A 26,462-nucleotide genomic window follows, 5' to 3' on the forward strand; every position below is an offset into this window, starting at 1 on the left:
CAGAGCGAGCAAGCACAAGCTGGAGAGGGGCAGAGAGAGGGGGAGACGGAGAATCTGAAACAGGCTGTGTGTTGAGAGCAGAGAGCCTGATGCGCGGGGCTCGAATTCATGAACCATGAGATCATGACCTGAGTGGCTCAACCTACTGAGCCACCCAGGTGCCCCCTATGTTACTTTTTGAGAAAAGTTTTATTCATCAATTATCTTTCTGCCTTTTCTGTCCCTGAACACATTTCCTCACCGGCCCACAGGCCTTTCCGGATAAATCTTTGAAGGCAACATTCCCAGAAATAGTTCAATACAATCTGAAGCTTAGAAATGTTTCTGAGAATTCTCTCTGGAAACAAATGTACTTCTTCCTGTTAATACATTTTCTTCTAGCTACTGATTATTCTGGAAAAAATATGTTTAATTCTGGGTATTTTGCCTTCATGTTTCTAATGCTTTCACAATATAAGTATGGGAATCAATAAGTCAATATTTTTTTAAATGTTTATTTAATTTTGAGAGAAGGAGAGAGAGAGAGAGGGAGAGAGAGAGAGAGAGAGAGAGGCGCGGGGGGGCGTGGTACAGAAGATCCAAGGCAGGCTCCGCATGCCAAGAGCAGCGAACCCGATATGGGGCTCAAACTCACAAACCACGAAACCATGTATGACCTGCGCCAAAGCCCGACGCTTAACCAACTGAGCCCCCCAGCCGCCACAATGAATCAATAATTTTTTTTTTAATTTTTTTTTCCAACGTTTATTTATTTTTGGGACAGAGAGAGACAGAGCATGAACGGGGGAGGGGCAGAGAGAGAGGGAGACACAGAATCAGAAGCAGGCTCCAGGCTCTGAGCCATCACCCCAGAGCCCGACGCGGGGCTCGAACTCACAGACCGCGAGATCGTGACCTGGCTGAAGTCGGACGCTTAACCGACTGCACCACCCAGGCGCCCCTGAATCAATAATTTTTAACTTTCCGTTTTTATTGCCCTAGGTTGCAATGTAGAAATCAGAACATATTTAGATTATATAATACCTCTCTCTGCATCTAATGTCAATGTGACACGTGTCATACTTACAGAGAACTTTTTGTGTTACTTTATCAGACAGGATACACAACAACCTCTGCTCTTTAAATGACTGTATCCTAAACCCTACTTATAAGATTACCTGCAATTTTTTTGTGCTGCAATAAACATAATAGAAGATATACCATTGTTAAATGTGTATTTCAGGGGCATTAAGTACATTCCCACTGTGCACAACCATCACTAGTATTTATCTCCAGAACTTTTACATCATTCCAGAGAGAAACACTTCCCGTTAAGCAATAATTTCGCATTCCCTCCGCTGCCCTCCAGCCCCTGGCAACCACCATTATCCTTTCTTCTTTATAAATTTGACTTCTACTATTTCAGATTCTGTGTCTCCCTCTCTCTCTCTCTCTCTCTCTCTCTCTCTCTCTCTGTCCCACTCATACTCTGTCTCTCTCTCTCTCAAAAATAAATAAACATTAAAAATATTTTTCAAAAAGGGGAGCCTGGGTGGCTCAGTCGGTTAAGCGTCCAACTTGGGCTCGGGTCATGATCTCGTGGTTCGTGAGTTCGAGTCCCACATCAGGCTCTGTGCTGACAGCTCAGAGCCTGGAGCCTGTTTCAGATTCTGTGTCTCCCTCTCTCTCTCTCTCTCTCTCTCTCTCTCTGCCCCTCTCCTACTCATACTCTGTCTCTCTCTCTCAAAAATAAATACACATTAAAACAAAAATTTATAAATTTGACTTCTGTAGGTACTCACGTAAGTGCAATCAGTGCTTACCCTTTTGTGACTGGCTTCTTACACTTAGCATAGTATCTTTAAGGTTCACCCATGTTGTAGCATGTGTTAAAATTTGCTTCCCGTATGGGGCATCTGGGTGGCTTAGTCGGTTAAACGTCCAACTTTGGCTCAGATCACGATCTCGCAGTTTGTGAGTTCGAGCCCTGCGTCGGGCTCTGTGCTGACAGCTCAGAGCCTGGAGCCTGCTTCGGATTCTGTGTCTCCTTCTCTCTCTGCCCCTCCCTGACTTGTGTCTCTCTCTATCAAAAATAAATAAATGTAAAAAAAAATTTTTTTTAATTTGCTTCCCTTTAAAGACTGAATAATATTCCATCATACCATATTTTTGTTTATCTGGTCATCTATTTTTTTTTAAACGTTTATTTATTTTTGACACAGAGACAGAGCATGAACAGGGGAGGGGCAGAGAGAGAGGGAGACACAGAATCTGAGATGGGCTCCAGGCTCTGAGCTGTCAGCACAGAGCCCGACGCGGGGCTCGAACTCACGGATCGTGAGATCATGACCTGAGCCGAAGTCGGACACTTAACTGACTGAGCCACCCAGGCGCCCCTATCTTGGTCATCTATTGATGTGCACTTGGGTTACTTTTGCCTTTTGGCTATTGTGAATAATGTCATTGTGAACCTCATTATACATATATCTCTTTGAGAGCCTGCTTTCAATTCTTTCGGGTCTATAACCGAAAATGGAAGTGGGGGGTCATATGATAATTTTGTTTTTAATTCTTTGAGGAACCACTATACTGTTTGCCATTGTAGAGACACCATTTTGCATTCCCACCAGTAATGCACATGAGTTCCAGTTTTTCCACATGCTCAACCACACTTGTTATTTTCTGTTTTTGTTGTTGTTGTCTTACATAATAGTCATCCTAATGGGTGTAAAGTAATATCTGATTGTAGTTTTGGCTTGCATTTCCCTAAAGATTAGTGAAGTGGAACATCTTTTCATGTGCTTATTGGCCACTTGTCTGCGTTTGGGAAAACGTCTATTCAAGTCCTTTCTCCATTTTTTTAAATCTGGTTGTTTGGTTTTCTGTTGTTGAGTTATATCCATTCTTTATATATTCTGGGTATTAACTCCTTATAAGATATGTGACTTGTAAATATTTTCTCCCATTCTGTGGGTTGCCTTTTCTCTGTGTTAATAGTATCCTTTAAAGCACAAAAGTCTTTGGTTTTGATGAATTCCCACTTACCTACTTTTTCTTTTGGTATTCATGCTTTTGATATTATATATCCAAGAAATCACGGCTAAATCCAATGTCATGTGACTTTTCCTTATGTCTTTTTTTCTAAGAGTTTTATAGTTACAGATCTTACATTTAGGTCTTTAATCTGTTTTGAGTTAATGTTTGCATATGTCACAAAATGAGAGACCACCTTGTTCTATTAAATATGGCTACCGTTTTCCCAACATTGTTTAGAAGACTGTCTTTTCCCCATTGAATGGTCTTGACACCTGTGTGGAAAATCATTTGACCAAATATGTGAGGGTTTATTTCTGGACTCTCCGATCTATTCCATTACATCTGTCTTTATGCCAGTGCTACACTGTTTTGATTACTGTAGTTTTGTGATAAGTTTTGAAATTAGGAAGGATGGGACCTCCACCTGTTATTTTTCAAGACTATTTGGCCTATTCAGAGTCCTTTGAGATTTCATACAAATGTGAGGATAGATTTTTCTCTTTCTGCAAAGAACATTAATGGGATTTTGATAGGGATGACATTGGATCCACAGATCACTTTGGGTAGTCGTAACACCTTAACAAGATTTAAGTTTCCAATTCATGAGTACAGACGTCCATCCATTTCTTTGTGTTTTGTTTAACTTATGTCAACAATGTTTCATGTTTTTCGGGTATAACACTTCTGCCTCCCTATTCCTAAGTGGTTTGTTTGTTTTTTGATGGATTGTAAATGGAATTACTTTCTTACTTTTCTTGTTTCTCATTGTCAGTATTTACAGATGCAACCAATGTGCCTGAAATGTTTTAAGGGATTTTATTCAATAGGTTAGTTCACCCTCTCCCCCTTGTCTTCTAAGCTGTCTGCCCTGCCACGCCATAGAGAGACCACATAGTTGAAAGCACCCTTACTATGGAAGCGGTTTCTAATGGGATCATGTCATGTTTCACAGACTGTTTCATTTTATCGCCCCATACTTCATGTTATGTTTTACTCTTATCCTATCAGAAGAAATGAAGACAAAGATAAAAATGTACCTCCGAGCCTCTGCGACCTCGTCATTGGACTACAGACAAATAACTATGTAACAGTATTTCTTATACAAATTTGGCCTCCACTAAATCATTTTCACTCCCTGTGTTGCGTTTTTCATCAGTCGTATTCTTACGCCTTTGGGTGAAGGGCAGGGGTCAAGGTGAGTGTGGTTTTTCACTTAACCAGAAACTTGAACGTGACATGACGTTTTTCATTTACATCTGTCATTGGAAACTACACATTGTTCTTCTGGCCGATACTTGAATGGAGTGGTTGTGCATCAGTCTGGCATGAAGCTAGAAGATACCATCTAGGAATGCTAACCTGAGTATCAAAAGCAGTTTGCCATTTTCAAGGGTCCAGAAAGACCCTCCAGCACCTTTGTTATCGCTTGAATATGGTTTACTTTTCAGCTTGACATATGTGCTACAGACAAAATCTTGCATAACCTGATATTTTCCTTTGAACTATAACATCTCGGTGACAGTCAGTAGTACTGAATAAATGATTCAATACAGGAATATTGCCCAACTCGTCTTGTGACATTTTGAGCATGAGTTGTCATTTTTCTGGGACCATTTGTTATTGAACAAATTAGATTTCCTGAGACCATGGCCATTCGTTTTTTGCTGAAGTGGTAATACACTTGCTTAACTTGCTTTAGGTAGCTTTGCAAATCTCTACTATGTTCTGAGAGCTTGAATGAGAATTGTCCAAAGTAAACATAAAGCTCCAAGGTCCTAAAGCAGTATTTCTCCAAGAGACCATAGGCCACATCTGCAGATGGCCCAGGTCCCTGCTGAGTGTCACAGTTCTTAAGACGTCCTGTGTCCTTTCCGCCGTGGGAAGGGGGCTTATAGGAGCTCCTGAGAAGTACATGCATTTTGGAAGTCACGGCTTTTACGTCAAGGTGCACTGCTGCCTCTCAGGAAGGAGTATAACCAACAAAAGTCATCTAGAAGCTACTGAATAATTCAGTAAATCACAACTTTGACCTGGCACCATGACTCTGCCAGAATCAGATTGGAATGTAGGTGAGAAGGGAGTGACAAGGCAGACTTATAGACCGGTAAATAGCAATTCACTCTGAGCCCTGCACTACACATGGGGTGAAATTGGCGAGGAAAATCAGCAGGTTGCCACCTTCTTTACATCATCAGAGTTTGAGTCTACCGCCATGTTTCTAATCTTCAACTACCACAGAAGGACAACCTCAGTTGCTAGGCACAGCGGGATGGAGAAGTATACTCCATTCTGGCTATTAGAGGAGAAGGGGTCTGGCCTTGGATGATTGTCCCCTCCCCGTCATTGGTGGCTGTTTGGGTTCTCCTACCCTCTTCTTCTAGGGTCTCATCTGCCTTCAAGGAGGAGAGGCACAAGGGTATGAAGTATACAACCCGTGGACCCATGTACATGGTTCTGCCTTATTCAAAAAGTGCAGTTTTGAAAAACCCACATCAAGGTGAAGGTAATTGGAGCCATTTTATAAGGCAAGTTATTGTCTTTGAAATAACTGATCTAGAGAAATGATCAAATTAGACCCTGTCAGATTAGTCCTTAAAATACATTTAAGAATTAAGTACTGTATTAATGGAGTGGAAAACCCTTTATAACAAGAACAATTATCACATGCTAGCCTGTTCAGAATGGTCTTCGGTGATTCATATTGGGACAAGTGAGTCGATGGGAATTCATCCATGCCTAACTTATCAAAAGGAGGATGCTTGCCTGGACTTATTTTCTTCTCTGCTATCAGAATTCAAGAATTAAAGTACACTAGCAAGAAATGGGGGCACTTTTAAGGCAACTTAGACCAGTTAAAACAGTGATGTATTTGATGTTGTGGCCAAGAAAGAAATTAAGTTTGTACCAGTTGTAAATCTGTCTAAAGCAAGTATGTACCGGACAGAAGCAGAAGAAGAATAATCAGATCGAAGAAAGAATGAAATATAGGTAAATTTGGAATAATTCTTGTTTTTGAGTTTTAGCTTGACTGGCCTTATTGGTGCTACAGAGATTTTGTTATTTCTAGCTTTTCGTATTTCCCAGATGCAATTATCTCATTTAGCCACTGAGTCCACAGTAGGGAGATGAATCAGGCAGTAGCAGTCTGGCATCCCCTTCACACCGACCCCATGGGTCTCCTTCTGTGTCTCCGGGGCAGAATGTTCAGGAAGCTGATGGGACCGAAAAGCCATGGAGTGTGGGCCAGTCTGCTTTGCAGTAAAGACTATATTCCTCAGGGAAATTTTGGTTGAGAATAAAACTACAGAGTCTTTATAATGGGAAGACGGGTATTTGAAATCCTGGGTGGACTTGAACAGAAGGACTGCTGCGGAAGGGGTCTGGAGTCAGCTGACAACACAGACTCCATCTTTGGCCCTCCATCTTGGTCATGCCCGCACCATGACCTCCCTCAGGGCTCTGTGTTCCAGGCCCTTTGGAGGTCCATGAGTGCCCTGGCTGAATGCGGAAAGGCTTGTTCTGATATTCCCTAAAGTGGTGACCAAAGGCACTACTTTAGATAACTAGTAGAGGTGACTGGCACACAAATGGCACCACTTTAGGTAGCTACCCTCTGACCTCACCGCTGTGCCCCTCGCTCTATTCCAGACGTGGATTAAAGTCCAGACGAGGTGGAGAATAGCTACCCAGCGCTCGGATCACCTGCCAGCCAGCCAGCCGGCCAACCCAGCTTGCCAGATGCCTCTTGCCAGTAAGTTACCCTGAATAAAACTGTGTAGACGGTGTGGAGGGGCTTGCTTTGTTTTTCAGTTTTAAAGTATCTTCTCGGTCTGGAGGATACTTACTGTCCCTCCTCCAGCTTCGAACAGGGTCCTTGCTCCCTGGAGTCCGGTCCACCCGTGGACTTCATGCGACCCCAGAGGTCTGTGTCCTTCCGCCTTTGATACTTACTGGTAAAGCAGTAACGCTGGTGTCAGAAATATCTGTAATGCTCCCCAAATTGCCACAGCAGCTTAAGATTCCCTCACCATGCCACGCGCTGTCATAAATATTAGAAATACAAAGATTAATGCCATATTGCTTGTGTTCCAGGAAGTCACAGTCTTCTGGAGAGCTAAGCACACAATACAATAAAGGATGTATTGGATGAAGGGTAAAATTAAGGAGGACACCTGTCGGGGTGAGCCCTGGGTGTTATATTTAAGTGATGAATCACTACATTATACTCCGGAAACATTCCAAAACAGAGCAAAGAGAGAAATAAGTAAGAATGAAGGACAAGAGTGATCATGGGGTAGATGCGAAGAGGAGGATGTGGAAGACTTGCTTGAGGTAGCTCCGGAAAGAGAACTAGAAACTATTCCAAACGCCTGGAAAAAGAAAAGCCACCACAGAGCATGGCTAGTGTGAAAAGGTCCGAGGAGCTATATGTTGGCGGTCACATAAGCTTGATTGGCCAAGAGGCGAGGGAGGGGCAGGAACCAGAACTTGGACAGCCTAGTAGATTGCGCTGGGCAAGTTGCATGCACTTACCTTGCATCAAAGGTTTTTAAGTGGCATCAAAGGGTTTTAAGCAGGGGGAAATAAGCATACGTGCGTTTTATTTTGTTATTTTCTTTCACATGCGCATTTTGAAACCTGCCGGTGATGGGGTGTGTGAAAGAAAAATTGGAAACACACCAGACCGGCCTTAAGGGGGCCGGTTGGGAGACCAGGGGCAATGACCCATTTGAGCCACCGGGAGGCTTAGGAATGCAGGGGTGCGAGTGAGGGGATACATGAGGAAAGATATCTACGAAGTATAACACCAAATGCCAGGATGTAAGAGGCCGTTGCCACAGATCATACTTTCAGTGGAATGTATGAACGTGCGCAGGGGGCGGAGGGGTTGGAAGGCAGTGGGCAGAGGAAGAACCCCAAAGTTAACTCAGGGGACTGGCCTTGACGTTCACACTTCCTCCTCTCACCCCAGCTACTCCACTACTGCCTCTCCTCTCGCGTCTCAGCCCACTGTCCCCCTGTGGGTCTCCAGGGGGGAGACCTGCTTTTGCCAAGGTCAGCGTTCCGCCAAACTGCTTTTGCCAAGGTCATCGAAGGCCTCCCTCGTGCTAAAGCAATCTCACTCACTCTCTATCGAGTGCCTCTCGGCAGCATTTCACACCACTGAAATCTCCCTCCGACTACAGCTCAGGTCACGATCTCACGGTTCGTGAGTTCGAGCCCCGCATCAGGCTCTGTGCCGACAGCTTATGGCCGGGAGCCTGCTTTGGATTCTGTGTCTGCCTCTCTCTTTGCCCCTCCACTACTCATGCTCTCTCTCTCGCTCTCTCTCTCAAAAATAAATAAACGTTAAAAAATTCAAAACAACTGAAGTACGCGGGGTGATGATTTGACACACATATGTTTTGTGAAATGATTACCCCGAGGTTAATTAACACCTCCATCATTGCACATAATTACCGTGTTGTGTGTGTGCTGAGAACATTTAAGATCTACTCTCTGTGCAACTGTCTAGGATGCAATACAGTATTAACTGTTGTCACCGTGCTGTACCTTCCATCCCCAGAACTGATTCATCTTGTACCTGGTTGTTGGCACAGTGTGATCACTACCTCCCCATTTCTCCCAGTCCCCAACCACCGGTAACCACCAGTCTACCCTCTGCTTCTCTGAGTTCTGCTTTTGTTAGATTCCCCAGATAGGCGAAATCACGTGATATTGGTCTGTTTCTGTTTCACTTACATCACTTAGCATAATGCTTTCAAGGCCCATCCACACTGTTACAAAAAGCAGGATTTCCTTGTTTCTATGTCTGAGAGCCATCCCATTGCATATACACTTAGCCCATTTTCTTCATCCGTCCATCTGTCGTTGGACACTTAGATTGTTTCCATGTGTTGGCTCTTGTAAATAATCCTGCGATAAACATGGGAGAGAAGGTATCGCTTTGGTGTCTTTTCATTTCATTTCCTTTCATTTCCTTCGTTACCTAGAAATGGGATTGCTGGATCTTCTGATGGTTCTATTTTGAAATTTTTTAAGAAACTTCATACTATTTTCCATAGTGACCGCACCAATTTAAATCCCCACAAGGAAATTCCTGATGGTTCTTTTTTTCCCCCACAACCTCACCGCCATTTGTTAGCTGTTATCTTTTTTTATAATATCCATTCTAACAGGCGTAAGGGAATATTTCATTGTGGCTTTAATTTGTATTTCTCTGGAAATTAGTGATGTTGAGCATTTGTTCATGTACCTTCTGGTCACTTGGATGTCTTCTTTGGAAAAAAATGTCTGTTTGGTTCCTCTGCCCTTTTCTAAATCAGATTGTTTGGTTTTTTTGCTATGGAGATGTAGAAGTTCTCTATGTTGGATATTTAACTCCTTATGAGATAAATGGTTTGCAAATATTTTCTCCATTCTGTAGGCTGGCTTTACATTTGGTAGAACCTGTGCAGAAGTTTTAGTTTGAGGTAGCCCCACTTAATAACTTTTGCTTTTTATTGCCTTTGTTTTTGGTGTCACATCCAAAAAATCATTGTCAATACCCTTGACAAGAGCTTTTTCCCTATGTTTTCTTCTAGGAGATTTTTTATTTATTTTATTTCATTTATTTTTCATGAATATAATTTATTGTCAAATTGGCTTACCTATGACACCCAGTGCTCATCCCAACAAGTGCCCTCCTCAGTGTGTGTCACCCATTTTCCCTCTCCACCCCACCATTCACTCTCAGTTTGTTCTCTGTACTTCATAGTCTCTTGTGGTTTGCCTCCCTCCCTCTCTGTTTGTATCTATTTTTTTTCCCCATCCCTTCCCCCATGGTCTTCTGTTCAGTTTCTCAAGATCCACATAGGAGTGAAAACATATGATATCTGTCCTTCTCTGACTGACTTATTTCACTCAGCATAATACCTTCCAGTTCCATCCACGTTGCTGCAAATGGCATGATTTCATTCTTTCTCATTGCCAACTAGTATTCCATTGTATATATAAACCACAATTTATTTATCTGTTCATCAGTTGGTGGACATTTAGGCTCTTTCTATAATTTGGCTATTGTTGAAAGTGGTGCTATAAACATTGGGGTACAAGTGCCCCTCTGCATCAGCACTCTTGTATCCCTTGGGTAAATTCCTAGCAGTGCTACTGCTGGGTCATAGGGTAGATCTGTTTTTAATTTTTTGAGGAACCTCCACACTGTTTTCCAGAGTGGCTGCACCAGTTTGCATTCCCACCAACAGTGCCAGTGGGTTCCCGTTTCTCCACATCCTCACCAGCATCTGTTGTTTCCTGACTTATTATTAATTGTAGCCACTCTGACTGGTGTGAGGTGGTATCTCAGTGTGGCTTTTATTTGTGTGTCCCTGATGATGAGTGACGTTGAACATTTTTTCATGTGTCTGTTGCCCATTTGGATGTCTACTTTGGAAAAGCGTCTATTGATGCCTTCTGCCCATTTCTTCACTGGATTATTTGTTTTTTGGGTGTTGAGTTTGGTAAGTTCTTTATACATTTTGAATACTAACCCTTGGTCAGATATGGAGCAAATATCTTTCCCCATTCCATCGGTTACCTTTAGTTTTGTTGATTGTTTCCTTTGCAGTGCAGAAGCTTTTTATCTTGATGAGGTCCCCAATAGTTATTTTTGCTTTTAATTTCCTTGCATCTCCTTTGGAGATGTATTGAATAAGAAATTGCTGTGGCTGAGGTCAAAGAAGTTGTTGCCTGCTTTCTCTTCTAGGGTTTTGATGGTCTCCTGTCTCACATTTAGCTCTTTTATCCATTTTGAGTTTATTTTTGTGTATTGTGTAAGAAGGGGTCTAGTTTCATTCTTCTGCATGTTGCTGCCCAGTTCTCCCAGCACCATTTGCTAAAGAGATTGTCTTTTTTCCAGTGGATGCTCTTTCCTGCTTTGTCAAAGATTAGTTGGCCATACATTTGTGGGTCTAGTTCTGGGGTTTCCATTCATTCCATTGGTCGATGTGTCTGTTTTTGTGCCAATACCATGCTGTCTTGATAATTACAGCTTTGTAGTAGAGGCTAAAGTCTGGGATTGTGATGCCTCCCACTTTGGTCTTCTTCTTCAATATTACTTTGGCTATTCAGGGTCTTTTGTGGTTCCATACAAATTCTAGGATTGTTTGTTCTAGCTTCAAGAAGAATGCTGGTGCAATTTTGATTGGGATTGCATTGAATGTGTAGATTGCTTTGGCAGTATTGATATTTTAACAATATTTTTCTTCCAATCCATGAGCATGGAATGTTTTTCCATTTCTTTGTGTCTTCTTCAATTTCCTTCATAAGCTTTCTATAGTTTTCAGCATACAGATCTTTTACATCTTTGGTTAGGTTTATTCCTAGGTATTTTATGGTTCTTGGTGCAATTGTAAATGGGATAAATTTCTTTATTCCTCTTTCTGTTGCTTCATTATTGGTGTATGAAAATGCAACTGATTTCTGTACATTGATTTTGTACCCTTGCAACTTTACTGAATTCATGTATCAGTTCTAAGAGTCTTTTGGTGGATTCTTTCGGGTTTTCCACGTAGAATATCATGTTACCTGCAAAAGTGAAAGTTTGACTCCTTCTTTGGCAGTTTTGATGCCTTTTATTTCATTTTGTTGTCTGATTGCTGCTGCTAGGACTTCCAACATTATGTTAAACAACAGTGGTGAGAGTGGACATCCCTGTCGTGTTCCTGATTTCAGGGGGAAGCTCTCAGTTTTTAGGGGGAAGCTCTCAGTTTTTCCCCATTGAGGATGATATTAGCTCTGGGTTTTCACATATGGCTTTTATGATGTTTAAGTATGATCCTTTTATCCTGACTTTCTTGAGGGTTTTTATTAAGAAAGGATGTTGTATTTTCTCAAATCCTTTTTTTCTAGGAGTTTATAATGTTTAAGTCTTGAATCCATTTGAACATTTTTATTTATTTTTGAGAGATAGATACAGAGTGTGAGTGGGGGAGGGTCAGAGAGAGAGACACACACAGAATCTGAAACAGGCTCCAGGCTCTAAGCTGTCAGCACAGAGGCGACCTGGGACTTGAACTCACAAACCGTGAGATCATGACCTGAGCCAAAGTCAGATGCTCAACCAACAGAGCCACCCAGGTGCCCCAGAGTCTTGAATCCATTTTGAATCAATTTATGTAAGTGGTGTAAAATAGGGGTCCAGTTTTATTCTTTTGCATATAATCATCCAACTTTTCCATTATCATTCATTGGAGAGACTATCCTTTCTCCACTGAATATTCTTCACTCCCTTGTAAATATTATTTGACCATATATACAAGGGTTTATTTCTGGATTCTTGATTCTGTTTCCTTAGTCTATGTGTCTGTTTTTATGCCAATACCATACTGTTTTGATTATTATAGATTTGTAATATATTTTAAAAGCAGACAGTGTGATGCTTTTGTTCTTTTTGCTCAAAATTGCTTTGGCTATTCTGGGTCTTTTGTGGTCCCATACAAATTTTAGGATTGTTTTTTCTACTTCTATGAAAAATGCCATTGGAATTTTAATAGAAATTACATTGAATCTGTATATGGCTTTGTGTGGTACAATAGGCCCCTCTTACCCATGATTTCACATTCTGCAGTTTCAGTTACCTACAGTCAACCATGGTCTGGAAACAGACAATCTTCCTGACACATCATCAGATGATCAATAGTAACCAAACGCTACATCACAATGCCTACGTCAGTCATCTCACTTCATCTCATCATACAGGCATTGTTTTATCTCACACCATCACAAGAAGGGTGAGTTATAGTACAATCAGATATTTTGAAAAAGAGAGACCACATTCACATGGCTTATATTACAGTATATTGTTAAAATTGTTCTATGCTATGACTAGTTATCATTGTTAATCTCTTACTGTGCTTAATTTATAAATTAAACTTTATCATAGGTTTGTATATACAGGAAAAACACAGCATATTTAGGGTTTGGTGCTATCCACAATTTCAGGCATCTACTAGGGGGGGTCTTAGAACATATTCCCCACAGATAAGGGGGTAATACCCATTCTACTGTACTGTTATTTAACACTATTAATTTTTCTGATCCATGAACATGAGATGTATTTTCCTTTATTTTGTATTTCTTTGATTTCTTTCATCAAAGTCATACAGTTTCAGTGTACAGATTTTTCACCCTTTGGTTAGATTTATTCCTAGGTATTTTATGTCTTCTTTCTTTTTCAGATAGTTTGTCATTAGTATATAGAAATGCAATTGATTTTTTTATGTTGATTTTGTATCTTTCATGCTTACTGAATTAGTTTATTAGTTCTACTAGGTTTTTGTTGTTGTTGGTGGTGGTGGTGGTGGTTTGGTGGGGTCCTTAGGGTTTTCTATATATAAGATCATACCGTCTGAAAACGGAGACAATTTTACTTCTTCCTTTCTGGTTTGGATACTTTTTTCTTTTTTTTTTTTTTTTTTTTTTTTTTTGCCTAATTTTTTCGGGTTAGGACTAGCATACTTGTTCCTGATCTTAGAGGAAAACTTTTTTTATGTGTTTATTTATTTTGAGAGAGATAGAGAGGGAGCACGAGTGGGGGAGGGGCAGAGAAAGGAGAGAGAATCACGGGCAGGCTCCACACTGTCAGCACAAAGCCCGATGCAGGGCATGACATCACAACCATGAGATCTTGACCTGAGCCAAAATCAAGAGTAGGACGTTTAACTGACTGAGCCACCCAGACACCCCAACACTTTTTAACCTTTCACCACTATGTATGATGTTGTTGTTGGCTTGTCCTATGTGGCCTTTATTATGTTGAGGTGTTTCCTTCTATAGCAATTTGTTAAGAATTTTCATTATGAAAATATGTTGAATTTTATCAAATGCTTTTTCTACATCTGTTGAGATGATCATGATTTTTGTCTTTCAGTCTAGTAATGTGGAGTATCACACAATTGATTTGCAGATGTTGAATCATCCTTGCATCCAATGGATAAATCCCACTTGACCATGGTCTGTGATCCTTTTAATGTGCTGTCGAATTCTGTTTGTTAATATTTTGTTGAGAATTTTTACAGGGATATTGGCTTATAGTTTTCTTTTCTTGCAGTATCCTTGTCTGGATATCAGTGTAATGCTGGCCTTGCAAAATGAGTTTGGTAATGTTTCCTTCTGTTCTATTTTTGGAAAGAGTTTGGAAAGGATTGGTGTTAATTTTTTAAATGTTCGGTAGAATTCACCAATGAAAAAATATGGTCCTGGGTTTTCTTTTTTGGGACGTTTTTGATTATGGATTTAATCTCCTTGTTATTGGTCTGTTCAGATTTTCCATTTCTTCATGACTCAGTCTCAGTAGGTAGTATATTTCTAGGAATTTATTCATTTCCTCAAGGTTATTCTTTAAGGTTTTCCAAGTCATTGGTGTGGAATTGTTCATAGTAGTCTGTTACAATCCTTTGTATTTCTCTGATATCACTTTAATGTCTCTTCTTTCATTTCTGATATTACTTATTTTCTTAGTCTTTAAAAGTTTGCCAATTTTGTTTATCTTTTGTTTTTAAACAACCAACTCTTACTTTCACTGATCCTTTCCATTATTTCTCTGGTCTCTATTTCCTTTATTTCTGCTCTGATCCTTATTTGCTTCCTTTTGCTAGTTTGGGGCTTTGTTTGTTCTTTTTCTACTTTCCTGAGGGGTGCATTTACATTGTTCATTTTTTCTTAATGTAAGCATTTATCACTACAAACTTCCCTCTTGTAGCTGCTTTTGCTGCATCCCAAAAGTTTTGGTGTGCTGGATTTCCATTTTCATTTCTTTCAAGATATTTTCAATTTCCCTTTTGATTACTTCTTTGACCCACTGGTTGATCAGGAGTGTGTTGTTTTATTTTCATATATTTGTATCGCTTCTCGGCCTTTTGGCTAAGATCAAGTGTATTTTCATATATTTGTGAATTTTCCAGTTTTCATTATTGATTTCTAGTTTCAACCATTATGGGAAGAAAAGATACTTAGTATAATTTTGATCTTCATATATCTGCTAAGACTGGTTTTAGACCTAACATATGGTCTTTCCTCAAGAATGTTGTGTGTGCACTGTTTTGCTGGTGGTGGTGAAATGTTTTGTAAATGTCTATTATATCCATTGGTCTAAAGTATAGTTCAAATCTACCATTTCCCTTAATGATTTTCTGTCTGAATGATCTATCCATTGCGAAAGTAGGGTCTTAAAGTCCCCTACTATCGTAATGTCTGTTTCTCCCTTAAAGATTTTTAGTATTTGCTTAATATATTTAGATGCTCCCATGTTGAATACATATATATTTTCAATTGTTATATCCTCTTGATAACTTGACCCCTTTAGCATTTATTATCTTCTTTATGTACATAAATATAATTTTTTCAAGTCATTTCTATGTCCAGTGTGGGGCCTGAACTCATAATCCCGAGATCAGTAGTCATATATTCTAAAATGGAGCTAGCCGGGTGCCCCTTTGTTGTCCTTTATTACAGCTTTTTTAGTTCAAATATATTCGCCTGGGAAAACTATAGCCAGCCCTAATCTCTTTGTTTCCACTTGCAGGATTATCTTTTTTCAAACCCTTACTGTTAGCCTTTGTGTATTCCTTAAAGCTGATATGAGTCTCTTGTAGGCATCACATAGTTGAGTCTTGTTTTTTTAAATCTATTCAGGCACTTATGCCTTTTGATGGGAGAGTTTAATATACTTACATTTAGGGTAATTCTTTTACTTTTATTTATTTATTTTTTAACATTTATTCATTTTTGAGAGACAGAGAGAGAGACAGGGCATGAACAGGGGAGTGGCGGAGAGGGAGGAAGACACAGAATCCAAAGCAGCTCCAGGCTCTGAGCTGTCACCACAGGGCCTGATACAGGGCTTGAACCCATGAACCATGAGATCATGACCTAAGCCAAAGTCAGTCACTTAACTGACTGAGCCACCCAGATGCCCTTGGATTAATTATTGATAGGTAGGACTTACTAACGCTTTCTTATTGATTATGTTCTGGATGTTTTATAGTTTTCTTGTTCCATTTGTCCTCCTCCTGTCACTATCTTCTTTATGAAGGAATTGACAATTCTGTGAATGCCATAGTGGTATACTTTAATTCCATCCTCTTTATCTTTTATGTATCTACTGTTGGTGTTTGCTTTATCATTAACAGGAGGCTTACACAAAACATCTTAAAACAGGCTATTTTATGCTGATAACTCAACTTTGATTACATACAGAAACTGTGTTCTTTTACTCCACCCCCACCCATATTTTATATTTTTGGCATAACAATTTACCTCTTTTTAGATTGTGTATTCATTAACAAATTATTGTTGCTATAGTTATTTTTAATACTTTTGTTTTTTTTTAACTTTCCTGCTAGAGTTAAGTGGTTAACATACCATCATGTTACAGTGTTAAAGTATTCTGAACTTGACTTTATACTTACCTTTGCCAGTGTGTGGTATATTTTCTATATGTTTTCATGTTACTAATTAGTATCCTTTCACTTCTGCTTCAAGAATTCCTTTCAGCATTTCTTGTAGGGTGAATCTAGTGGTAATGAACTCCCTCAGCTTTTGTTTCTCTAGGAATGTCTTTTTCTCTCCTTTATTTGTGAAAGGCAAATTTGCCAGATAAAGTATTCTTGGTTGGCAAGGATTTTATTTTCATTCAGCACTTTGAATATATTATCTCACTTTCTTCAGCCTCTAAGATTTTCTGCTGAGAAATCCAGTGATAGACTTATGGGGAGTTTTTTGGTAAGTGACAAGATTCTTTTTTTAAAAAAAAAATGTTTATTGGGGCACCTGGGTGGCTCAGTCAGTTGAGCATCCGACTTCAGCTTAGGTCATGATCTCATGGTTCATGAGTTTGAGCCCCACCTTGGACTCACTGCTGTCAGCTTGTCAGCACAGAGCCCACTTCAGATCCTCTGTCCCCCTTTCTCTGTTCATCCCCCACTTGCGCTCTCCCAAATAATAATAATAATATTATTATTATAAAATAAATTGTTTATAATGAGAGAGAGAGAGAGAGAGAGAGAGAGAGAGCATGCATGAGCAGTGGCAGAGAGAGAGGGAGAGAGAGAATCCCAAACAGGTTCCACATTGTCAGCTTGAATCCCAATGTGGGGCTCAAACTCACCAACTGTGAGATCATGACCTGAGCTTAAATCAAAAGTTGGATGCTTAATCAACTGAGCCACCCAGGTGCCCCAGTAAGTGACAAAATTCTTTTCTCTTACTGTGTTTAAGATTGGTTTTCTCTTTGTTTTGATTTCTGACAGTTCTATTATAATTTCTCCTCAAGAAGATCTTTTGGAGTTGAATTATTTGGGGATCTGTGAACTTCTATAACTGGGATAACCAAGTCTCTTTCTATATTTGGAAAGTTTTCAGCCATTATTTCTTTAGATGAGCTTGCTGCCCCCTTTCCGTCTCTTCTACTTCGAGGACTTCAGTAATTCACAGATTACATCCCTTGATGCTATCCTGTAGTTTACATAGGCTTTCTTCATTCTTTTTCATTTTTTTCCCCTCTGACTGAATAATTTCAAATATGCTGTCTTCAACTTCACTGATTCTTTCTTCTGCTTGCTCTGTTGTGATAGTGATGCTCACTATTGCATTTTTCTTTTCATTCATTGTATTCTTCAGCTGCAGAATTTGTTTGGCTCTTTTATGATTTCTGTTTGCTAAACTTTTTATTTTCTATATTCTGAATTTCATTGAATTGCTCTTCTGTGTTTTCTTACAACTCATAGGGCTTCTTTAAAACAGCTATTTTGAATTCTCTATTGAGTAAATCACAGATCCTATGTCTTTGGGTTGTCTACTGGAAATTTATTATGGTCCTTTAGTGGTGCCACATTATGTAGATTTGCCATGTTCCTTGAAGTCTTGCATTGCTGTCCTTGCATTTGAAATAGTAGTCACCCCTTCCAGTCTCCACTGACTGCCCTCACTGCCCACAGTATTTTTTATGGAAATAAGAAACCCCTTATTCATCATCAAAGAATCCCACAAAACATGGCTTCTGGTCAGGAAAAGCAATTTGCAGCATGAGAAGAGAATGATGGAATTCAATGATCTTACAATGTACCCTATTACCGAGAAGCTTCTAGTCTGACAGAGCCATTGTATAGCTTCCTGAAGATTCACTATGGTGAGTGAAAAGACAACATTCTATGAGATGGAACATTATCATAGGGAATATGCTTTGAAATAACACTCAATATACAATGCCATTTCTCTAATTGCCATAATATATGGGTCTGGAGATAAAGAGGTAGATGTGGGAGTGGCTTCTGTCATTATTAAAGGTTATTAAATCCTCACTCCCAGGATTTTTGTTTCTATTTCTATGTATTTGACTCTGATTTAAAGGTTTCACTTCCCAAACAAGGAATGCTTCCACCGGAAGACATAATCAAGAATACAATGGATAAGAAGTAGATTTGTCCATTTCAGGGTCCTCATGTCTCTGAACTAACAGAAACTAGTTGGGGGAAATTGATTCTGATAACCATGCATGTGAAAAGTTGACTTCTAATATAAAATGGCGTCAGAAAATAATATATGGGGAGTGAGATTTTTCTGGAGCATCTCTTACTATTTCCCTGTCTGTAAATAAAAGTTAACACAAAACTGCAACCGAGCAAAGACAAAACCATTAAGAGCTAAGGCCCTTCCATTATGAAATATCAGATTACTCTGTAAAATAAAAATTCCTGACTTGGTGGCTGAGGTCCCAGAAACCATGAGGTTGGAAGTAGGAAAATGAAGTTACGAGTTACTGACTGCAGCCTTGCAACCAGTAATAGAAATGAGGATTATAGCAGCTATGCATATTTTTTCCTTGCTTGTTATGTGAATCTGCATATTTTAAGTATTTTTTCCATCATCCTTCTTTTCTGTATTACTTGGTATAAAGAATTTTCATGGTTGTTAACTTTACAATTTAGTCTTTGTGTGATAGAATATTCAGGTGGGGTTGTAAATGAGCTAGGAAAGCAATTAACAACACTTAGAAATGCATATGCAGCTGGCGGGATTTTATGTCTCTCTTTTGGGGATACAGGTGATGTCATAGTCTGTTCACATTGCTATAACAAAATACCACATAGACTGAGTGATTTAAATAGGATATATTAATTTTCTCACAGTTCTGAAGGCTAGAAGTTTATTATCAAGATGTCAGAAAATTCAGTTTATGGTTAATGTTCTTTTTCTGGGCTGTAGATGGCTGCCTTTTACATGTCCTCACATGGCCTTTCCTTGGTGCATGCATGGGGACAAAGAGAGAATCTCTTTCTCTTCTCCCATCAGATTAAGGCCTCACTCTTATGACTTCATTTAACCTTAATTACCTCCTAAAGATCCTATCTTCACACACAGTTGCACTAGGGACTAGCGTTTTAATATATGAATTTTGAGGGGACACAATTAAGTTCATAGAAAGTATTGCATTTGTACACAGAGCATCTTGTGGGGAAGAAGCATGAAATTGTTGTTATTGGGAAGTTTAAATAAAATTAAAGAATGTTGCATTGTCAATATCTCTTGTAAACTTAGAGGTAAAATCCTTAAAAATTAGTAAATCAAATTCAAGTTAAATGAAAATGATAATTTATCACAAACAATTGGGTTTATTCCAAGGATATGGGTTGTTTTAACATTTGAGAAGTAATGATTTCAATTTATTTCATTATTATTATAAAGAAATATATATATATATATATATATATATATATATATATATGGTCATAAGGAACAATACCAATTAATGCATTTGATAAAACTCAATATCTAAGGTCAATACTTTTTGCAAACTAGTAATAGATGGGAACGTCCTAAATCTAATGAAGGCTACCAAAAAACTCTACGGTCAACACCATACTTCAAGGTAAAAGAAAGCTTTTCCTGTGAGATTGGGAACTTTGTCTAGTTCTCTTACTACTCTTACTACTTAAACTCAACATTGTAACATGTCCTAGCCAGCACAGTAAGGCAGTAAATAAGCAAGCAAATAAATGAAATAAAGAAAAATTATAACAATTACAATAAAAGATAGAAGTGTTGCTTGCAGATGACACAATCATGCACGTTGAAAATTTAAAATAATACACAGATAAACAAATTGCAACCTAAATATAGCAAAATCATCAGGTACCCAAGTGTATTCGTTCATACCTGCAATAAACAATTACAAAATATAATTTTAAGTGATTTCGTTCAAAATGGCATCAAGTATATCCAATTTTTAGGAATAAGTCAAATGAAAAATGCGCAAAACCATTTCATCAAAAACTAAAGAAAAGTTAGTAAAATTTAAAAACCTAAGTAAATGGAAGGATGTAAGATGTTAAATGGATTAAAAAGTTGGATTAATAAAGGATCCTGGCTGGCTCAGTCTGTAGAGTGTGCAACTTTTGATCTCTGGGTCATGAGTTCAAGCCCCACATTGGATGTAGATATTACTTAAAAATAAATCTTTAAAAATAAAATAAATATAAAAACTTGGATTAACGGATTTAAGACTTGTAATTCTGACTGTTAGATTAAAGTTAAGGACATCAGTTCTCCCCAAATTGATCTATAGATTCAAAATGATCCCAATAAAAAATTCTACCAGCTTTCCTCTATATAAAATTTTACAAGCTAATTCTAAATGCTACTTGGAAATGCAAAGGGCCAGTAATATTGAAGAAAATGTTGAAAAGGGGGGGGGGAACACAGGAGGATTCATTCTAGGGGATAACAAGATTTTTTGTAAAGCTACAGTAATTAAGAGAGCATTGTTTTTCTGCAAAGGTAGCCAAATATACCAGAAGATTAGAGCAGAAACCGTACAACAGCCTGTATACACTTAAATGGATGACTGATTTATGATAAAGGTCACATAGGTCAGCACTATGAGAACAATGACCTGTTCAGTAAAATACGTTGGGACAATTGGATATCCAAATATACAAAATGAATCTTGACCCCTAAACCATACCATATACACAAAAAAAATCAATTCCAGGTGAGTTGTGGATATAAATATGAAAGAAAATTATAACACAAATTTATAATATGACATAGGAAAGGCTTCCTCAACGAGACAAAAGAACTCATACAGATGGGGCGCCTGGGTGGCGCAGTTGGTTAAGCGTCCGACTTCAGCCAGGTCACGATCTCGTGGTCCGTGAGTTCGAGCCCCGCGTCGGGCTCTGGGCTGATGGCTCAGAGCCTGGAGCCTGTTTCCGATTCTGTGTCTCCCTCTCTCTCTGCCCCTCCCCCATTCATGCTCTGTCTCTCTCTGTCCCAAAAATAAAAAAATAAAAAAATAATAAAAAAAAAAACTCATACAGAAAAAATTGGATAAATGGGGGCTGCATTTAAATGAAGAAATTTTACTTATTGGAAGGCACTTGTGATGAGCGCTGGGTATTGTATGTAAGTGTTGAGTTGCTAAATTCTACACCTGAAACTAATATTACACTATATGTTAACTAACTGGAATTTAAATAAGAACTTGGGGAAAAAAAGAAATTTTATTCATCAAAATACACCATTGTGGAAAAAAAAAATACACCACTGTGTATTCATCAAAATACAGCCAAAAAGTAGGACTATATGTGGGTAACCATGGGCTTAATTTTAGAATATATCTTTTTTAATTTTTTTATTATTTTTTCTTTAAATTTTTTTTTAATGTTTATTTTTCAGACAGAGAGAGACAGAGCATGAACAGGGGAGGGTCAGAGAGAGAGGGAGACACAGAATCTGAAACAGGCTCCGGGGCTCCGAGCTGTCAGCACAGAGCCCGATGCGGGGCTCGAACGCACGGACTGCGAGATCATGACTTGGGCTGAAGTCGGACGCTCAACCGACTGAGCCACCCAGGCGCCCCGAATATATCTTTTTTTTTAACTCCCACAAATCCAAAAAAAGAGAAAGAAAGAAAGAAAGAAAGAAAGAAAGAAAGAAAGAAAGAAGAAAGAAAGAAAGAAAGAAAGAAAGAAAGAAAGAAACAACCTAGAAGAAAAATGGAGAAGGGCATTTAGGCATTTGTGTGGGAACTCCACAGCTAACCAAATGTCCAGTAAACACATGAAGATATTTAACACCATTAGTAAACAAAAAAATGCAAATTAAAACTATAATGCACTATAGGTTATACTGCACATCAGAAGGGCTAATTTTCTCAACTCAGGAGAAAAAAAAAACAGGAGAAAGTGTTCACAAGAATGTGGATTAATAGGTACTCTCATTAAGTACCAGAAGTAGTGTAAAATGGTATAACACTGAAAATCTGTTTAGCATTTCCTATTAAATTTTGAAATTCACATTCACCGTGTACTGCTAATTTACTATTAGGTATATATGTACAAAATATACATACATATGTAGAAATGCAGAAATATATACACTAGGGGCGCCTGGGTGGCGCAGTCGGTTAAGCGTCCGACTTCAGCCAGGTCATGATCTCGCGGTCCGTGAGTTCGAGCCCCGCGTCAGGCTCTGGGCTGATGGCTCAGAGCCTGGAGCCTGTTTCCGATTCTGTGTCTCCCTCTCTCTCTGCCCCTGCCCCGTTCATGCTCTCTCTGTCCCAAAAATAAATAAACGTTGAAAAAAATAATATATATATATATACACTATACTAAAAAGAACATACATACCAATATCATTCATAATAGTCTCAAATTGAAAACCTTATTGACCGTTAACAGAATGGATAAACAAATTTTGGTATATTCATATAATGGTAAACTAAAACAATGATAAAAATGAAAGAACTGTTATACTCAGCATCATGGTTAAATCTCAGAAAGATTGCATCAAGTGGAAAATTCATATACGAAAGAGTACATACTAGATAGATAGATTTAGATAGATTTCAAAAACATGCAAAAGTTATCCATGATGCTAAAAGTCAGGATAGAGGTGATCTTTGGACACACTCATGAGTTTACTGTCTGTCTTTATATCTCTGTGTCTCTCTCCGTCTCTCTCTGTATACATATATTAATTACATTGGCTTCTGGACATATATCCAAAAGAAATGAAATCACTATATATATTCTGTTGGGTCTGTTTCTGAACAGTTTTCAGAATTTGTCCTGGGTTTCTGAAATTGGTTCCCCAATCTGATTACATTTCAAGTCACTAATGACTCTCTTTCCAGTAGTAAAACATCACTGATAGTCCAAGGCATGATGTTCAATAGAGATACATAAAATACCATCATGGGATACTTATTATCAAATACTTAACAAGAGGTAAGGTTCTGGATAACCATGTGCTTGATACCTTATAACATTTTTTGTCAAACTAACCATTATAATGAGATTGGCTGGTTGTTCCAGTTGCACTCCTCAAAATGGGGAAAGGAAACGATGAGGTCAGGGATTTGAATTCTCAGCTCACAGGCCACCTATAGGACCAGAAAGTCTCTGCCCTGAAAGAATCTCTTAACTCGTGTAGCTGCAGAGGTGAGGCTGCTGAAAATGAAATCTACCCTCTCATCCTTTGAGTAGCTGAATTAACAACACAAATTGAATTCCCAAATGTGCACAGTGTCTGCTATTAAAGTGAGGACATTGACCAGGAAGAAATGGAATCCTGAAAATTGGAATGGAGATATATGGGATGATCTTAATGAAGTTTGGAACACTGAAATCCCTACATTCTGACGAGCCTTCTTAGAAAGGACTCTTAACAGTTTGGTTAAGAAATGAAATGAAGTATGGTCTACTCTAAATGAAGTGGATGTACCAGGACTGCCTTGGTATAGGGTAGTAGAAGAAATCCAAAGGCTTAGAGATATTGGGATGTTAAAGTGGTTTTGTCACCTGAAACATACTCGCTCACCCTGGGAGGGTCCAGAAGATACATTTTGCCCCACAGCTGTGAGAAATAAATTTGTGAAGGGAGTCCCAGCATCCCTGAAGAGCTCTGTGATCACTCTCCTCTGTAGGTCAGAGTTACAGCGGCTTCTGGGTATATATCTGAAGGAAATGAAATAATAATCTCAAAGAGATATTTGAGATGTTTATTGCAGTATTATTTACAATAATAATGTTATACAACACAATTATACAATTATATAATAATGTAATTATATATTATATATTATATATTATAATTATATAATATATATATATATAACATATATATAATAATGTAATTACAATCAGCCATAAAAGAGAAGAAAATCCTGCCATTTGTGACAACATGGGTGGACCTTAAGGGCAGTATGCTAAGTCAAATAAGCTAGACAGATAAAGACAAACACTGTATCGTCTCATTTATATGTGGAAGAAAACAGACTGGCTGCCAGGGACTGGTGGCGGGGAATGGCGAGGATGGATGAAATGGGTGAAGGTGGTCAAAGGATACAAACTTCCAACTGTAAGATAAAAAAGTTCTGGGGATGTAATATGCAACCATGGTAACTATGGTTAACAATACTATATTGCATATTTTGAAAGTTGCTAAGGGAATAGATTTGAAATGTTGTCTCTACCAAAAAATTATTGTAACTGTGAGGCGATAGATGTGTTAACCAACCTTATTGTGGTAATCATTTCACAATATATACATATATCAAATTATCGCATTGTCTGTCTTAACACAATGTGGAGGTCAATTACATCTCAATAAAACTAGGTTGGGAAAAGAAGTTACCATGGGTACTGCTGCTATTGAATTATGAAACCTAAATGGAATGGGGATAATTGGATCCCAGGGTGGCAGGAGCCAAGCGGTGCACTTAGCTGCCAAAGGCAAGGTGGGCATGGTTACCATAATGGACGACAAAGTAGAATCAGAATAATTTGGTTCACAGAGACCTATGGCATTGGCTAGTTGATCATGCTAGCCCTAGAAGTGAAATAGATGGGGAATCTACTGAACTCTGGACTTGATCTGTATAAGCAGAAGGGTTCTAGGTCAAGTAAACAAAAATCCAACCTGAATCATAACAGAGTCATGGCTTCCTAGTAAATTCCAGACTTCAGCCAGCTTACAGATCCAGAACCCCTTGAACGAAGGAAAGGCAACCCCGTTACACTGCCCCAATTCTACTGTTAGTCTTTCTCCCAACCTTCCTCCCGAGGGACATATCCTTTCACCAGGACGACTGTGCACTGGGGGGAAAAACAACCAAAAGGAAAAAGAAAAAGCCAATTTCTGTCATTTCCCATTTCACCAACATCCTCTTCTATGATAAAGATGTTTATTGCGCTGTTTAGTTTGTCTGATGGTTTAACACTGTTCTAACAGTATATTTATACCTCTATTTCTTGATTTATTGACTTTTAAACAGTGTCCATTAGCGCCCACACTGAAAGGCAAAGGGATGGCTTATTTTTCATTAGCTCTGAGTCTCTCCTCCCTCTACTGAATGTTAGTTGTGTATTATTCTGTCCTCATTTTTCTTCTTGTGGTTATTTTTGTGACAAAATAACAGAATCTATTTTGATCCTCAGGGTTAAATAGTAGCCCTGAACTTAATTGGGTTCATACTGTTACCTACCTACCTACCTGAAAAAGGACTTAACTCTAATTTGAGGAATATAGAGCCAATATTTCGGGGAGCGTTTCTTTAGAAAATTTTTTTTTACAAAATGCATACCAGTTTGACAATGAAGTCTTAATTGTATTTGCATAGCCGTATTTTGCATTGCCTAACATAAAATTCATAGTCCAGAAGGAATGCAAACATAAGTAACTCCAGTATCAAATAAATGATACCTTTTTTATTGCCATTGGTTTCATACCCCGAGGAAAATCTAAGGCAATCTCAGTAAATGAGGAAAACTCCTGAAGGTGAATTTGACACTGTTGTGTCAATATTAATTAGCATGTATTAGATAAAGTGGTAATGACACCCAAATAGCTGAGAGAAAAGCTTTGTGTCAATGCCCCAGATCCTCAGATCTGTGAACCAAGTTGCTGAAAAACTGATTTTGTTTACCAGGTGACCTGACGGCTTTTCTCCTCCCAGGAAAGTAATGCCTCTGGCAGGTGGGTGTTGCCAAACAAAACTGACTTTTTCCCACATTCCCCTTCTCCACAGATGTTAATGATACCCAAGACACAGAAAGAAATGGAATCCTGCTGAGAAGTCTGCTTCCCAAGACATTGTGCTAACAGTTTTCAAACTCTACCCAAGCAATGGTTCCCAGGAACAAAAGCACTTAGAAAGAGCCACAACATCTGTTTCTGTGGTTTATTAAAGTGGGGGTGGGGGCGGGGAGGAGCTAAAGCAGTGCTTTCCTTTAAAAAAAAATTTTTTTTTACGTGTATTTATTTTTGAGAGACAGAGTGAGACAGAGCACAAGCGGAGGAGGGGCAGCAGGGGAGGGGCAGAGAGAGAGGGAGACACAGAATCTGAAACAGGCTCCAGGCTCTGAGTTGTCAGCACAGAGCCCGTCGTGGGGTTGGAACTCACCAAC

At 38.8% G+C, this 26,462-nt stretch overlaps 1 long non-coding RNA gene across 1 annotated transcript; it reads left to right on the plus strand.

Annotated features, from left to right (window-relative positions):
• Positions 1-2,930: 2,930 nt before the first annotated feature.
• On the plus strand, positions 2,931-26,220 carry LOC123587263. Its single transcript, XR_006707202.1, has 3 exons — positions 2,931-5,518; positions 6,664-6,766; positions 26,084-26,220. It is a non-coding gene; the product is annotated as an uncharacterized LOC123587263 (long non-coding RNA).
• Positions 26,221-26,462: the final 242 nt, after the last annotated feature.

The sequence above is a fragment of the Leopardus geoffroyi genome, chromosome D3 (genome assembly GCF_018350155.1).
Source record: "Leopardus geoffroyi isolate Oge1 chromosome D3, O.geoffroyi_Oge1_pat1.0, whole genome shotgun sequence".
Taxonomy (NCBI): Eukaryota; Metazoa; Chordata; class Mammalia; order Carnivora; family Felidae; genus Leopardus; species Leopardus geoffroyi.